The sequence below is a fragment of the Pithys albifrons genome, chromosome 4, assembly GCF_047495875.1.
Source record: "Pithys albifrons albifrons isolate INPA30051 chromosome 4, PitAlb_v1, whole genome shotgun sequence".
NCBI lineage: Eukaryota > Metazoa > Chordata > Aves > Passeriformes > Thamnophilidae > Pithys > Pithys albifrons.
The window spans coordinates 85,782,169-85,799,616 of NC_092461.1; the positions used below are offsets into that span (position 1 = coordinate 85,782,169).

Here is a 17,448-nt window from a genome sequence, read left to right on the forward strand (position 1 = left end):
TTCAGGGAAGTAAACATTTTATTGTTATTTCTCTCCGTTTCTTGCTGGGTATCTTTTGGGGTGCTTTATGGATCTGGACTGCTGGGATCTCCTTTTGGTGGGAGGTAGTGGATTGTTGTAATTTCTAACTTGTGTATGTGTGTGTTATATTGTAGTTTTCTTTTAATTTTCTCTTTTCGGTATAAATATATATACCTAGTTTAAGTTTAAATCTTGGAGGTTTTTTTCCTTCTCTCTTTTTCTGGGCAGGGCAGGGACGAAGGGATCCTTTGTCCCTTTGGTTTATACTTGGCATTTCGCCAAAGTATTTGAACTCCAATACTCTGTTTCAGCAAGCTGCCAAGCACATATATTCATGTTTTGAAAATGCATCCTATTGTTAGTGTTCAATTAGGACTACAGTCTGTCTTCATTTGCAAATCACTTCTGTAAGTGTACAGTTAAACCAGAACACGTCAGAGAAGTATGCAAATGTTTCCTTGCCTAAGTAAAATAAAATAATGGAAATCAAATCTGCATCAAATGTAATCTTCATGGAGAATTAAATGCATTTTTAAAAAGGCAAACTTAGTTTCCAGAGGCCCTAGCAACTTTAAAAAGCTATAGGTCTTCTGAAGCTGAAGTTACAGCTTTTCTGAAGGTCCTAGAGTGTTTCAAAACAGCACAGTTTTAAAACACATCTTGCATTCTCACATTTTTATATGTTTATATAATTCTGATATATTTATATAATACCTGCTGAAAGGCACCCAGCAGTTTAGAATCATGATAGCAAATTCATGAAGAAAACCTCAATAACAATCAAGCAATTCAAAGTATAAGACAAATTAGGAAAAAAAAACATATAGCAACTTGTCAGACTTGATCCCCAATTAATAAATAAAATAATAGTAAAAACAACTGTAATGAAATATGCAAAGTATTTCCTCTTATATTTTCCTGTTGAATGCCTAATAAAGATCAAGAAATTAACATTAGATTACAATTCTGTGTGTTTTTTCCTTGTCTTCACTGAGACTTTCTTTGGTTTCTCAGCATTGAATCCATCCCAATTCACCAGTTTTAATTTCTAAAAGGAAGCACCAGAAACAAACATAATGCTTAAATCTTATTTATGAGGAAAAAAACAAACCCCAAAACAAACCAAACCAACGAAAAAAACCCCAAACATACACCCTCCCCCTACCCCCCGCACTCCACCCCTCCCATAATACCCACATACTGCTTGCATATTTTCTAATTTCTTTACAAGTCTTTTGGGAGGGGTGTGCATATATGTATATTTCCAAAACTGATGGGAAAGAAATTGTAAAATATTGAATAATGCTATTCTAATATGAGTTAATATAATACTTTAATTACTTTTTTTCCTAGTAGTTTCTATCATGTGCATCATGGAAAAAGATGAGAACTCATAGAAGTATCTAACATTTGAATTGTGTGTAATTTGTAATAAAAGCTATCCCTTTATGCAAGGTTTTTGTGACTCAAAACAGTATAACGGAAAGTAGTCGAGAAATGAACCTTCATCTAGCATAAGAGCCACAGAAACTGACAAGTATTTGCAGACTGAAATTATACCTGAACTTAAAGGTAAACACTTTCTTTAAGTTTTGTTAGTTCAAAATATGTTGATGCCATTTACTGCCTGTTCTACATGGAGTTTTAGGGTGGTTGGGTATAAATCTTCTTTTTCCCTTGTTCTGTAAAGGCTTTGCTGGGGAAAAGCTATCTAGGTCTTACAAAGAAAACTGATTAATATTTTAGCATTGGATTCTTCAAAGGAAAGAACTGAACAAAAAGTACATTATTCATTGCTGATTTTGCCTGACATGGTGTCACTTGAGGTTCTCAAAGTAGGAAACACAGAGAGATAAAGAGAATACAGTTAAAGACACAGTAGTACCTTACTAATAACTATGTCTGCATATTCTGTCCCCTTTAAGAATACTGATTTTTTTCTATTTTATGGAAAATCTGGTATCATTCAACACATTGGTGTCAAACCACTCTCTAAATGTGTGCCTGTCTGTGTGTGTGATTAATATGCTTTTCTACCAATGATATTTTCTGCATGTGCATGTGTGATTTTCTTCTTATATAGTTGGTTTTCGTTCTTTCTCTTCTGTAAACTACTTCTTGCACATTTATGTTAGAGAAGGCAGTATCAACCAAAGTACAAGCATTTTGATTCATTTATTTATATTGATGATTCTGGTCCCTATGTGTGTTCAATAGAAAGCAATAAGTAGCTTGGGTCAAATGATGTTTAGCTTTAACAAATATTAATATAAAAATATACCAGGAGGTACCAGACTGATCTGAGCATAGTTAAGGGTAATCATCTGTCGTATATTTAAACAGATCTATTCCATCAAGTCCTCTGGCCTTCTCTTAGAAGTAGAATAAATGTAACTTCTTTCACTGACCATCTAGTTTCACAAATAAGATAGATTTGATTACTCAATATCTCTAAAAAGTATCGTTAGACATAGCTACTACAAATGTCTAATTAACCCTCACATTCACAGAAATTACTGAGGATATTTTCAATCCTTTTTTTTTTTTTGACATCTTAACTAGTTTAAGTGAAACAAACAGGACAAGTAAATTCTGCTATCACTGAAGAACAGTGTGTAACAAAACTTATTCCTCAGCTGTAGTTAACCAGTTTTCTTACTATTTTTCAATTTTTAAGAAGTAATTACTTGGGTTTTTCTTATGGGTTAACTGCTTCTCCCTCAGCCTTAGAGCATTACCTTTTGGTACTAAGCACAGTTTTAATTGCTGATGAAAATGAGCAAGTTTTATAAAGAAATGTCATCCTCTCAGGAGTTCCATGCTTGTTTCTTTACACTGCAACTTAAGAAAATCACTGATTAAAAAAAATAAATTCATACTATTAGATCATTCTAAATCAAATGTGGCATTTTTGTCACAGAATTTCCTGTGATGGAAATTCAATCTACATCTACATAAAACTATGGGATTAATGATCAAGTTAAGGACAGATATTGAATGGCATACATAACTGAGGAAAAAAGTCTCATTATGCTGAATATTCATGTTACTAAAGTGACAGAAATATTAAATTCATGCTATTTCAAAGAAAATTATTATTGCTTGCAAAGAAGAATGTGCTACTCACTGAAACTCAAGATATTCTTAGAGGTATAAAAGGGGAACATACAGTGATAAAATCCAATATGGAAGGTGGAATTCCAATGATTGAACATAGATACAAGCGGATAATTATCTCAATGACTTTAAACAAAACAAAAAGTGATATGAATCCTTGACTTGGGATCATAAATATAAGCTCCTTGCGTAAAGTAATTGAAAGATGAGCCCTTCCTAATAACACAAATATTACATATGGAAGTAACTGGTTGTATACAGAAAAGTCTTTAGGGAACAAACAGTCTTATTTGGTATATTGCATAGACTCAACATTCAAGTAAGTAAGTAAATAAACAAATACAGACATATGTAAAATTAAATTTTTCTTCATCATCCACTACAGTGTAAGCATTTCAAACTGTATACTGGAAGTATTCATATGTGTAGTTCTTTTAATTATGCAGTATAAAATGTAAAGGTGTCCCTGTATGTAAGTTGCAAAGACCCTCAGGATGTTCTTATTCTTGTGAACATCACAAAATTTATTGTTGACCATTCTAATGCATTTTAGAGACCACATAAAGCTCAATGCCTAAAATACTCACTGTTGTCATTACCTTAATATTTGAGAATTTAATATTTTGGAATACTATTTGTCAGCCTTGTTAGGTAGGAAAGCTATACACTCCTCCATATTACCAGAAAAGTACCAAAAAGAAAGAGATCGTTCTTAATATACTACTGGAAATTCATTCCAAACCAAGTAATCACTTCTCAGATACCAAGATAATTCCCTGGTTTAAGCATTCACCTCTTCTGGGTGAGTATTTAGTTATCCTGGAAACTGTTTTATCCAAATTAAATTTAGTTGTGCTTTTAGTTGTACTCCTTTAGAGAATGAAGAGATCACTTCTCATTGTGTTCTCAGACATTGTGAAGACATAATTCCTTTTTTATGGACTTTTTGTTTCAGAATCTGTCCTAATTTATACAGCTTTAGCATATGTAGCTTTAGTCAGGGCTTTCTGGCTCCAGCTGCTTTTTGTTTTGTATAGACATAGTAACAGTGCAATGTCACGCAGAGAGCAACAGAAAAGAAATCAGTAATACAAGTACAAAATAGAGAAGAACTAAAACTGACAACGAGAAACAACTGGGGTTTAAATCGGTACAACTTCAGTCAAATACAGCTTTCTGATCTTTATTTGATAGTGCTTGGGAGAGTTTTAACATGAATGTAATTAAGGATGAAGATTCTCTAAATCACTATTAGTCATATGAATGATATTCCTTACACTTGCAATTCTTGACTTACTAACCATAATAACTTTTAAATGAATCAATATAAAAAGCACAGTCAACTTGCTGATACTTCCCATTGTAAGCAATTAATTTATTTCAGGGCATAACCTATTTCCATTTCCAGTCTCTCTTAGTTTATTGCTAATCAGAGGTGGTTCTACAGAATCATCTCCAAACCATAGGCAATTGCTGAAAGAGGAAAATAGAATTTCCTCTGGAGCCTTGTTATCTACTAGGAATATCCTCCATCTGCGAGAATATTACTACATCTTCAACTAGAGGCTGCAGAAGTCCATGGGATAAAGTTAAAATTTAATTTTGGGATAATGCTGTTGATTTCAGTCATCTACATGAGGCATGTGTCTGGCAAGGGGCTTCTACAAAAATGGAATTCTCAGTAAACTTTTAAGGCAGATTGCATGTATAGGAGTACTTCATTATCACTGTGAACTTGTTAGTGATGTGGTGTCTTAGTCTTAATTTCCAAAGCTGCACATTCTGAGTACCTCAGCTGAAGTCCACAATCCTCACACTAACTTGTTCCTTCTAGCAGAAAATACTCCCAATTCTCTTGCTTATCTCAAATAAATTGAAAAAAAAATCTAGACCAGAAAGAAGAACACTGTAAAAACTCATAGGAATGTTAAGTATTTGAAGGGAGTCAATAGCCAGTGAAAAGTTATAGTTCTAAATATTGCTGAAAGTAGATCTTCATTCTCCTCAATGATTCAAGGTGGACTTTGTACCACTAATAAGCATTAAAAGAAGCTGTGAGCAGCTTCTGTAACCTCTGAAGTACACCCAGGGAACAACTAAACTCTGCAGCATGAGAAATGGGACAACTTCCAAGCATGTAGCACTGATTTGGGCTTTCACAGGAAGTAATTATCTGTAGTTACACATCTATAATTTATCATCATCAGGCAGTTTTGAGTGTATCAATTGACAACTGGTGCACAGTGTATAAAGCCATGACCCAAGAATCCCTCCCTGCCTGCCTGCCACTTGTGAAGTGGTATCCATGCTCTCTGGATAAATACCTCCGATGATCTAGTAAAGCTTCTGACTTCAATATGGAGGACAAGTTTATGTGGTCCATAGTTATTTCTTTCTTAAGAAGTCTCAGGTATTTAGACTGTTTCTGCCATAAGAATGTATCAAGTGAAATGAATTGTTTAATTTAAATAAGGACTTTATTGTTTCATAAATAAAATAAAATGGAAACTTCTACCAATGTTGGTTTGTGTCTGTAAGTGAAATTATCTACAAAGGTAGAAAGAAATGACAGTTGTGAGAGTTTCAGCTCATTCCTGGAAACACAAACTGCAAAACAGGGAGAAAACAATACTTTACACCTGACAGTTCCAATTACAGTGCCCTACAGAGCTTAACTGCCTTCTTCAAATCTTCCCACAACTTTTATTGAGGAACAGTGGAGTGATATATATTCTCAGTGGTTGTCTTGCTTTCCTAAATACTCTACGCAATTAGTTCATTTTATGGAAAACTAAATCCACAATAATATAAGCCCTTCTCTATGTTACAAAATCAAAGGTGCCTTTGAAACTACTATTTTTTTCCTCTAATATACAGTAAAATATCAAGTGATATTGAATTTACCTGGGGATAGGGATCATTTTGATGTTTCATTTGGCATGCTAAATCTTAATTCGTCTAAAGCATTATTTTTCATACAGATTAATAAGATTTATGAAAGACTTTAAAGAAGAAAGGGCATCAAACTTTTGGACAACATAATAATAAAGTAAATCCTGTTACATTAACAGCTCTGCATTACTGGAATATTTCAATACACTTGTAGCTCCCTGTGTGAACCACAATAGAGTAACAGTAATAGATACCTTCACATTTGAGCCTGTAATCATTCAGCAAAAAAGACTGTAATTCATCCAGCTGATGAAAGCACCACACCATGTCATAGTGTGACATAAAATTAAACAGTAAATCGATAGAGAAGACCATGTCATAGCATCATTATGGATAATCCTGGTAAACTGAGACATACCATATCCAGGAGAAGAAAAAAAAAAAGGCAGAAAATACTCTCTCTCTCTCTCTCTCTCTATATATATATATATGGTAAGATTTTCTAGAATAAATTGCAACAGTGTTAAAGAGTTTCTTGTCTATAACATCTAAGCATAATAGTAACATATCAAGGATATTCAAAGGAAGGAGAATGCTGATAGAAAAATCATAGAAAATATAAATGATACTTTATAATATCTGTGAAGGTATTGTTCCTTATAAACAATGAAGTTTCCAAATGAAGGCTGTTTAAGGGATCACTGTGATACTAGTTGTTATTACTCTCCTTTGCTACTTATCTGAACTTTAAATCCCTACCTTCAATGGACTGACCTCTCTATCTAGCATTTTTGCTTACTCCTTGGCACTAATCATAATTAAGATAGGTGTTATTCATTCATAAGAACCATAAAGAAAGAAACCAGTTTTTGAACACTGCTCTTCAGAACTTTGAATATTTGCTATCATTCCTGGGGAGGAAACCTTGCTATGTAATGGACCTCTCTCTTGTTTGAGTACAAAAGGGAACACTAATCACCAACCTACTGCATGACTCTGAGCAAGGAAATTTGCTGCAGTGCCTGTTTCTCTTCCTTTGACTTCATGTCTAGTAGTTTCACATAGGAAACAAATTTGTGGAAGCAATTTGTTTTCACTGGAAATATGTTCAGTGCTGAGAACAACGAGCTCCAGACTTCACTTAGGTGGCTACATATTATAAATAAATGTGTGCGTGTGCATGTGTGTGTTTCTGTGTATACACATAATCACATACACTTTCTTTATAAGTGGTCCAAATACACTACAAACTCTCTGTTTTTATATATATCTTAAATTATAAATATATATATATATATTCTTGTAGTGGCATAATATTGTAATATAAATAGTTAATTTAGCTCAAGTAACTGTGCATTAAGCCTTGCCCCAGCTAATCACAGACATCAAAGGAAAGATCGTACCTGTGCTTTCAGTTTTCTTTATTTCGCACTGATGGAGTGGAAGATATAATACAAAATCAACAATACACAGAATATAATTAATTTTTATGGTGATTATGAAGGATGCTTTTGAGAATTAGCATGCACAGAATCATGGAAAAGCTTGGGTTAGAAGGGACCTTGAAAGATCATCCCCTGCCAGGAGCAGAGACAATTTTCACTAGACCAGGTTGCTCAGAGCCCCATCCAACCTGTCCTTGAACATTCACAAGGATGGAGCATCCACAACTTCTCTGGACAACCTGTTCCAGTGTCTCATCACCCTCACAGTAAAGAATTTCTTTCTCATATCTAATCTAAATCTACTCTATTTTAGTCTGAACCCTTTCCTCCTTGTCGTATCACTACATGGCCTTGTAAATGTCCTTCTCTGTCTTTCCTGTAGACTCCCTTCAGGTACTCGGAGCCTGCAATTTGGTCACCCCTAAGTATTCTCTTTTCCAATCTGAACAAACTGAATTCTCTCTTGCAGGAAAGGTGCTCCAACCCTCTAATCATCTTGTACTAATCATCCTCTGGACTGCTGAACCCAAAAAACTCCAGTAGCAAATTTCCTACCAAATACAGAAATTTAGATATTCAGCAAGCTTAACTAATGTAATTGCAGATAATGGAATAGAGAACCATTCTGCATAACTCAGTCCCTAACAACTCCAAACTTACACTATGTAGCATTTCTACATACAGAAATTTAATGCAATACTAAATTTTATATATATTTTTAATATAATAAGGTTTACATGTATTTTACCTTCATTAATGTCAAAATAAATTATTAAAATAACTGGTATTTAATACTATCATAAAGCAATATATGAGGTGATTACTTCCTATTTACATAATATTGATAAAATATGTACTAAACCTGCGTCTTGATATCAGTATTTTATCTCACAAAAGTTTTTTATCCTTCATTTTTGAGAGTTTAATAGACTTAGATTTTGAATAAACCACCAGCCAGCATTCTTACTCTGGTGTTTTATTCATCTGTCTTTGCAAATATTGTCCTTCTTTTCACTCAGTTGGATAAAGGATTGGGATTTTTTTTTCCTCTTTGAAAAGCAGTCACTGACATTGAAATCCAACAGAACAATTAACGGAGAGAATATCTTCAGTCATTAAGAGAAGGATAGAAATAGTCAGACTTATCAAGACAGTCAAGATAAAAGAGTTTTTAACATGCTGTTAAAAAAAAAATTAGAAAAGGTCCCTTACAACCGAATGCAAGTATTAATTTAAGGGCTAGATCACTAGAGTCCTTTTTGACCTTCTAAACAGTTTGGATATATATATTAGCACCTGTTTCTCCCCAAATTATTATTACTCTTATAATATCTATAAGTATTGCAGGATTACAAAATTACAGTATTAGTGTTTATTAAGTGATTTTAGTAGTTGTGTCAGAGCTCTTTGTTTTTATTGGGTTATAACTGCTCCCAACTTCAATCCAAATATGGATAATTTTAAAAATATTTTCTTGTTGTCTTTATATTTTAGGGTAAGCATTTATGACAATTTAATATATAGGATTTATCACTCCAAGTCTTCTCTAGATACATATAGGAACTGTGGAGATCTCTTTACCAATCATGCTCAAGTTAAAATATATTGTGTTCAAACTGCAAATGTCAAGACAAATCTGTCGTTTGTGCTAGCAGATAATTATTTAGAATAATTGTGTTCTGTTGACCAGATCCTAATATCTGTTCAAAGAATTAGAGACTGCAGCTAAGGGATCCTCATGCTTACCCACATGATAATCAACATCATCACTAATAGCTGATAAATAGTTAATATAAAACATAGCCAATAAATAATCTGCTTTGTTTCTTCTCTTATTTTTTTTTCTTTCCCCCCCCCCCACCCCTTCCCCCACCCTCACCAACCTCCACGACTTTTGCATTTTTGGTTGTATTTTCTTTCTCCCAGACAGAAGAATTAATATTATTTATTATTCATAATTCACTGGAAAAAGTCATCAAGCCCTAGAAAATGACATTCTTTAAAACAAACATCAGTCTTTATTGCAGAATCCCTAGTCTTCTAGATTTTCTTTTTGAAGCTGCTCTCTAAATTTATTTCTTAAAAGCTGACTTTTAATATAAGCCATTTGTGCATTTGTCCCTCTAAATATCTATGTATCCAAGCAACATGATCTAATGAGATCATTACAGAATAATGAAATTAATAAACTACTCTTTGAGACCTAATACAGTCCAACCAAACTTGTTAGAAATAGATTTTCAGATTCTTTTTTTCACCATGATATTCTTTCTTACTGAGATACAAGACCCTGAAAATAAGTTTTTCAAACCCTGGATTCTCAAAGAAGTGAGAACTTAGCAACTTAGCATTCCATATTTATGTCCTTTGAATGAATACCATTTAAATTATGATTTGTTTTATAGTGAAAGAAAAGCTTTTTTTGATCAGCTGTATGGTTGGGATCTGAAAAGCAGACTCCCTGCTTTTCTAAAAAACCCCACATAGTAGAGTCAGACATTTCCTGGCAATGTGGAAATGAATAACTATAAATTTGCTGATTCTCTAAGTAGTTTTTACAGCTTCTTTTATTTGATTTTTAGGAACATATGTACTCTATATTACATATAATAGAGGTATGCATAATCTATCTACATCTGTAAAAAATTTGAAAAAATCCAAAAGGTCTTTCACTTTGAGTATTGTTTGATTTGTTTTATTATTTTCAAGCCGTTACTTTATTATTTTCACTTTTTGCCTCCTTTGAACTGGGACCAGGAATTTCTTTCTTATTCATATGCCAAAATACCTTTTAGGTCTTATACACTGTCCTAAAATAAATTGTCCTGGGTTGAGCTGGCAAAATGCCAGCTGTCCAGGACAGAGTGAAAGGGTTCCTCCTCCCCCCAACCAGCCAAGGGGAAAAGAAGAGGGAGAGAGGGAAAAAAACCAACTTCCAAAGCCAGGTTTATGCTGAAACTAAATACATGTATTTATACAGAAAGGAGAAAATTAAGAGGAAACTACAATATAACACACACTTACACAAGTTATGTATAACATGAAATAACTTCCCACTTCCCAGTAAACACAAATTCTACCATTTTAACTAGAAATCATTTTAGAGAAGTTGGTTTTTCAGAGACAGACTTAAGCAGAGAGAAAAGCTAAGAACAAACATTTTACTTCCCTCAGATAACATGATGCTAAGCCGGTGCTCTGGGCTTGGGCCTCCCCATCCCTCCTGGGACAGCAGAGTGTCTTGCTGGCACCACAGCTGTGAAGCAACTAAACCAGCCACACCCACACACCAGCTCTTACCCCATTTGAGATGATGCAATATGGCATGGAATACAATATTATTGGCTAGAAGAAGTCAGGTGTTAGCTAGCTCAGCCCAGCTCAAGTCAGCTGACAATTTCAGGCCTAATCTAAACTTTAAAGCCTAATTTAGGCCCACCTGGCTAAACCCATAACATAAATACAAAAATCTACATAGATATGGAAATGATAACATTGTCTAAAATCAGAAAATATAATATGTGTGGTTTTCTATAAAAACTGCTTTTCTAGAAATAGCAGATAGAATCAGAAGTGTACAGAGCACTATAACTAATTTTGCAACAAAATAAAACCAAATACTTAAAGGGTAAAGGGTCAGGAGGAGGGCAATCAAATCTTTTATGTAATTTCGAAGCACATCTATTACCCACTGTTCAATGAGACTGTGGGCCTGTTTGTGACTTACATTAATGAAAAATAGACTGCAATGTTTCTGAGCTCAGATACATTGCATCAGAGTAAATGGTAATGCAGAGTCAGAATCAGATCAGCAATGCTCTTCCTGTGGGTTCACATGTAATCAAATCTCTGAAAAATTTTAGATGTTCTGTAAATAACATCAGGAACTTGGATTTCTCTGCAAAATGCTCTCTGGTTTGGATATGGTATCCTTGTGGAAGAAGACTAAAATTTCCAAGAAGAAAAAAACATTTAAAATTTTGTCCTTTTCACCTTTTAGCGTTTTCAACCATACAGAGCTTACAGCATGAACCAGTGTCTTTGCAAAAGCCATATATTAAGACAGTATCATTCCTTTGATTTCTCATTGATTTCTGTCATTCACTAAGAAGTGAGGGAAGAATAGAATCCACATTCTTCCAAGTGATCAGTAAAATGATATTTCTGTAAACTCAGAAGTTTAATCATCAAGTTCTGTTTAAAGATATCTACGTAGTAGGAGGCTGGAACAGAAGATGACAAGATATGCACAAAACATCCCTTATAAATAGACCAAATTGCATCTCCTGAAGGACTCTAAACTGCACTAGGAAACCAGACTGTTATTTTTATTATCTCCATCTCAGTTGTTATTATCTTCACCTTTCAGTTTTTCCAATATTAATAGTATGGCAAATTTGCTGATGGTGGACTCAATCCCCTCATCTAAATCATCAATAAAGAGGTTAAACAGGACTGGACCCACTACAGCACTATGAGGATTTACCTGGGTATCCCATTCACCTTTGCACTGAGCACATCAGCCCCTTTAATCTGCCTTGGTCCCTGCACATGCTGTTGTTGCCCATTGAAAAATCTGACCATCTGTCCTCTGACTTTGGCCAGAGTGTCTTTGACCAAGAACATGCCTCCGACCATGCCGATTCTGGTGTTTAATGCATGTCTGTTGAAAACCTGAGTGTCAAGAATATTAAACATCTGCCCCTGAGTAGATGCAGAATAAGTAACTTTTTCCAGCATCTGTAAAACTTTTAAGTCATAGACCTTTCAAATTCTTTGTACAAGAAGCCATTAGTTTAGAAATTGGGTGGATATGACATGGGAGGAAAAACGTCTTAGATTAGAAATATTTTAATCTTTTCTCTCCTGACAAAGACTGAAGTAAATATTAGGTCTCCCTTGTGTTTCTCTGTATGCTTCCTCTTTCATCAGGATGGAGACTATCTCTGTAATCTATAGTTTGAATGTGCAGGAGTGCTGGGGCCCACATGACCACCCCCAGCAGCTTCTCTGCACTGTATCAGGCATTTTTTCCTACCCTGGAAGTTGTACCTGTGATAACAGATGCAGTGACATGCAGCATTTTCTCTGCTTTTCTCAGCAATTGCATGACTGACATATTTTATAATCCTACTCCACAGAGTAGCAGATGGTGCCTACCCTTTTTCATCCTGTACAAGACTTGGTATTTCTTCTCTGTCAGTCATAAGACAGGTTTCTTATTTTCACTGGCTGTACAAGCCATGAAATTTCATACAGAAGTAGTTACTTCTCCTGCCAATCTCATGTCTCTGTAGGTTCAGACTTAGCAGAAGTCTTTAACTCTTGGTGCAACTGTTATACCAAATGTAGCAAGCCCTAAATGATCGCTGAATAACATCATTCTTTAGAAGGACTAGCACATTTAAAGGCAGAAGCAAGCCAAAGCAATTCAACACGAAGATTAACCACTCCCTTTGCCACTAGGAGCAAAGATATCTATTAATAGAAGGCCTGCTAACACTGCAGAGAAACCTCAGAGGATGCGAGCATGATCATCCACCTTTTCTTCTTCGCTTCAACGTGAGATGACAGTCACATAGCACATGAAAGCAAAAACTAGTTCACCATACTACTCAGTAGAGCGTGTTCATTTAGGTTCAAAATGATGCTCAGCAGTTATGCTTAGTGTAATGTTTCTTCCCAGATTTATGTGCATGAAAAATGTGTCCAAACTGTATCTCTCTGTGTGATCCCGTCCTTTATTTTTCAGCCATATAGTCTCACTGCCCCAGTCACTCATGACAAATGCCATGAAATTTGCCAGGGATGTTTATCAAGAAAATACACTTAGCCCATGAGAGCTGAGGTAGAAATGGATATCTCAAAAAGTAAAACTACCCAGGACTAGAAAATCTAATCATTCCTGCCTTAATATGCATGTCCAGGATGAAAGAGACAAAGCTGAGGACACTGCATAGAATTAGTAATTTTCCAGATACTGACACAGATCTGACTTACTGGATTTGGCCTTAGCAGCTGTAGTTTCTACTCTTCCCTTTTGCTGTATTTCTTATTATTGTTTTTAGAACATAAGGGTTTTTAAATCTCTGAATTTAGAAGTAAAAGCATTATTCTCAAACACACACCAATTTCTTGACAAAGACTAAGTCCAACTGTCATTTTGCTCCTTATTAATCTTATTTTTATATGCCAGTAACAACCTCTTATCATGCACACACTCTTTAGAAATAATTTCGTAACAATAACGAACACTACATTAGTCATGGGTAAAAGCATCATTCAAAGTCATGCATATCTTCTAATATTGTGCTATCTCACTATTGAAGTGGGCATAATAGAGTGTATAAAATTGGAAAATAGACTGTTGCAATACAGAATGAGAGCTATTGTTTAGTTTTTGTTAGCAATAATATTGAGAAATAATGTAAACATTAAATTTATATTAAATAAAATTAATGTATTAAAGGATTATAAATAGAATTTTGAAAGTAATAATGTTACCGTAAAGAGAATAAAAGGTAACCATCATTAAGGATTTTCCTCCATTGCTCCATCTTAGTTTTTCCTTTTTTTGGAAACTTATAGGGTAATGGAGAACTTCAAAAATATACAAGTAATGTATGTTTCATCATTGCTGTTTCAAGAAAATGTCTTCATTTTTCCCATGTTTTAAGTTGAGTATAAGAAATTATTGTTATGAAACCCTGAACTTACACTTGAGGGCTGAGGGTTTATCAAGCAATTGCAAATGAGGCAATTGTTGGAGAAGGGGACATCTCTAATTTTTGAGGCCCAGGCATATAACTAGAAGGCATTCAAAGATTTGTGTATTGAAGATAGCTGTTAGCACAAAAGGAAACAAGACTGGATAAAGTGTTTCCATCCAAAATTTTTCTGATTAATAACTGAGGTTTTGTTAAAGGTTCAAACAAAGGAAGGTGGTGTTGGGAGGAGTCCCTCAGAGAATTTTTCTCACCCTACCAACACAAAGGTTTGAGCATTGGAGTACCAAAACTGAGGACAAAAGATGGCTGATGGCTTTCAGATTCCAACTTAATGGTGGGGTGAAGGTAAGAAACAGAACCCCAGGACCTGGGGGTGGGAGAGGCTTTTTCCCCGTGTGCTGGTTTGACTTTAGGTTTTGGGCAGCTGCAGAAAAGGAGCCACTGCTTGCAAAGCTGGTGAGAGGTCTTTTCTGACTCTGCTCCTTGCCTTCCCCCCTCCATCTCTGGGCACCCTGAGCTTCAGAGAGAGAGAAGAGAGTCACAGCTGCTTCAGGACATACTGCAGACCTTTTTCTTCCTAAGGACTGTCTTGGACTGCAAGGACATTCCTAGGAATTATCACCATTCCTCCACTCCCAGCGTTTCCTTCTTTTTGAACAAAGGATAAGGAGAGAGGAAGACAGTCTTTTCCCCATGAAAAAGGGTCCATTCTGTACCATGTAAGTTGTTCACCCCCTTGTCTCTGCTTTGCTGGGAAAAGACTGAGAATTCACCTTGGATCCAGCCGAGGTGTGACACTGACACTGTCCATACATATAACTGCTCCAGGAGGATCCTACCGGGTGTCTTGGTTTCATCCTGGCCCCCCAACTTGAGCGGTCTCCCCCTTCTCCCCCCCCACTCCTCAAAGCAGGGAAAAGGAAAGGGGGGAAAAAAACTTGGAAGAAGCTGAGCCAAATCAGTATATTGTATATGTATGTTCTCTAAATGTCTACAATTATATGTATACAATTTGCAGCTACAATAGGGAAAAGGGAAAGCAAAGGGAAATAGGGAAGGGGGAAGCAGGGGCTACAAAGAGACAAAACAAAAAGCAATGGGTACAAAAAACCACTCTCACCCACCCACCAGGTAAACCAGTACAACACAATCCCACCAACCCCTCTTAGAAGAAAGCTAGCCCCTTCTCCCACGTGGGGGTCTCACTCACATCCTTTCCCCAGTCTTCTGTGTGGCTCTGATAAGGAACCGAGAGCAGCAGAGAGAACTCCCTGCACTCCACCCTCACCGGAAACCAAAGAGGGCTAAACTTCCTATCTCCGGTCTCATATCCTCCTCTGTCCCATGGGAGGGGCAAGAATGGGTGAAGAATACCTAGGAGACAAGCCCCTCCCTAGTTACACCTAGTTACCAAGAAAAAGCCTGGGTCAAATTATCACACCAGGTTGTTTTGTTTTTGTTTTTTTTTTTTTTGGAGGGGAGGGTATTCTTTTTTTTTTTTTTTTGGTGCTGCGAAGTAGTTTGCTAAGGTCTGTTTATAGTTACATCTATATCTATACCTATATCTATCTATCTATCTATCTATCTATCTATCTATCTATATCTATATATATATATATAAGTAAAGAACAGTTATCCTTCTTATATCCGTGTTCTAATTAAAGTTCCTTTTTCTTAAATTTAATAGAGTGATGTCGTTTTTGAGGAGGAATCCTCTCCTCTTGTTTCAGTAAACATCTTGGTTTCCCTTAAACTAAGACAGGTTTTCATAAGATAATTTTTTGTAGAACCTGTTTGCCTTTCTTGAAAAAGATTTCTCAGCAGAAACTTAGGATCCAACTTGAGGAAAATGGTTTTGTGAAGTTCTCCTCTTTGACAAAAATTAAGAGTTCTCACAACAGAAAGGAGAAAATCCATTTAGAGCAGCATTAATAAACCAGTGTGTTCACAAACACCTACTAATGTTGAATGTTGTTGAAAATATGTTGTTTATCCAAATCATATTAAGTGCAAAAAGGACAAAGTAAACAAGCACACTGTTATTTTGGTGTTTTTTCAATTAAAAAAAAAAGAGAAACATTTATCACAGTGAGCAAATAGAAAGGTAGGACGAAGTAGAGACTTGTTGCTTGAAGTGCTCTATCCTGCCTTCAAAACATGTTAATATCCATCAGATCATAAGAACTGTACAACCTGCAGCACGTAGCTGATGTTGGGGTAGGTTTATAATTCAGTGGCAGTTCAATTGTCATTCAGCTGTTTGCTTTAATAAAATAAAAAATAAAAAAAGGTCATACGTCAGTTGCTTTTCAATTGTCTACTCTTTCTTTTTCTTTCTTTCTTTCTTTCTTTCTTTCTTTCTTTCTTTCTTTCTTTCTTTCTTTCTTTCTTTCTTTCTTTCTTTCTTTCTTTCTTTCTTTCTTTCTTTCTTTCTTTCTTTCTTTCTTTCTTTCTTTCTTTCTTTCTTTCTTTCTTTCTTTCTTTCTTTCTGCCATATACAGTGTGTGCTCTATTTTATAACAAAGTAATGAAACACAAGCTGTATGGCAGCTATTCTTGTGGGACTCAGCCTGAAAGATGTTGTCCAAATAGCACACTTCAGTGCATCTGCACTGTATGTTGCCTCAGACCAGGAAATCAGTATAATACATGTGACTGGAAGAAGAAAAGCTGAGATCTGAGCAGTAAATGTCACCAAAATTCATTTGGTGTGTTCACATTTACCAGTGTGAAAAAAACACCTCTCTGCTGTCAGCAAAAATGATGTTCTGCAAGTATTTGTGGATCACATGGTAAGGATTTCTCTCATTACCTTCTTGCAGAGGAGATTTGCTCTTTCTCACCTTCAGTTTGACATTTTACAGGGATTAGGGACATAAGTCAGAAAGTGTATAATGCATTGTTTTCTCCCTGTGGCTGTCTGCTGCTAATCTTAAGTCAACAAATGTCAGATTTCAATTTTACTGAATTACTCCATCACAGACTGCAAAAATCAATCCTTGTAGGTTTTATTGTTCTAACTCTTTCATATACATTGAGTAGGGAAAAAAATATTTTTGCTATAGCTGCCTGACATCTGCTTACAATCATAATTTTGAACATCTGATTGAAGCAATCAAAATTGCCAAAATATACTGGGAACTTAAATGCCTGGTTTTCATGGTGATTTTCTTACTTTTTACGAAGGAAGATTCCCTGTGGGGACACTACAGAAAAGACAAAAACCTCCTTTGGAAATTGATCAC

The 17,448-nt window shown here is 35.3% G+C and overlaps 1 long non-coding RNA gene across 1 annotated transcript; it reads right to left on the bottom strand.

The window, feature by feature from the left end:
* Window positions 1-876: 876 nt before the first annotated feature.
* Window positions 877-15,489, bottom strand: LOC139670981 (uncharacterized). Its single transcript, XR_011697621.1, has 3 exons — window positions 15,414-15,489; window positions 2,760-2,862; window positions 877-1,069 (listed from the first exon to the last, which is right to left on the bottom strand). It is a non-coding gene; the product is annotated as an uncharacterized lncRNA (long non-coding RNA).
* Window positions 15,490-17,448: the final 1,959 nt, after the last annotated feature.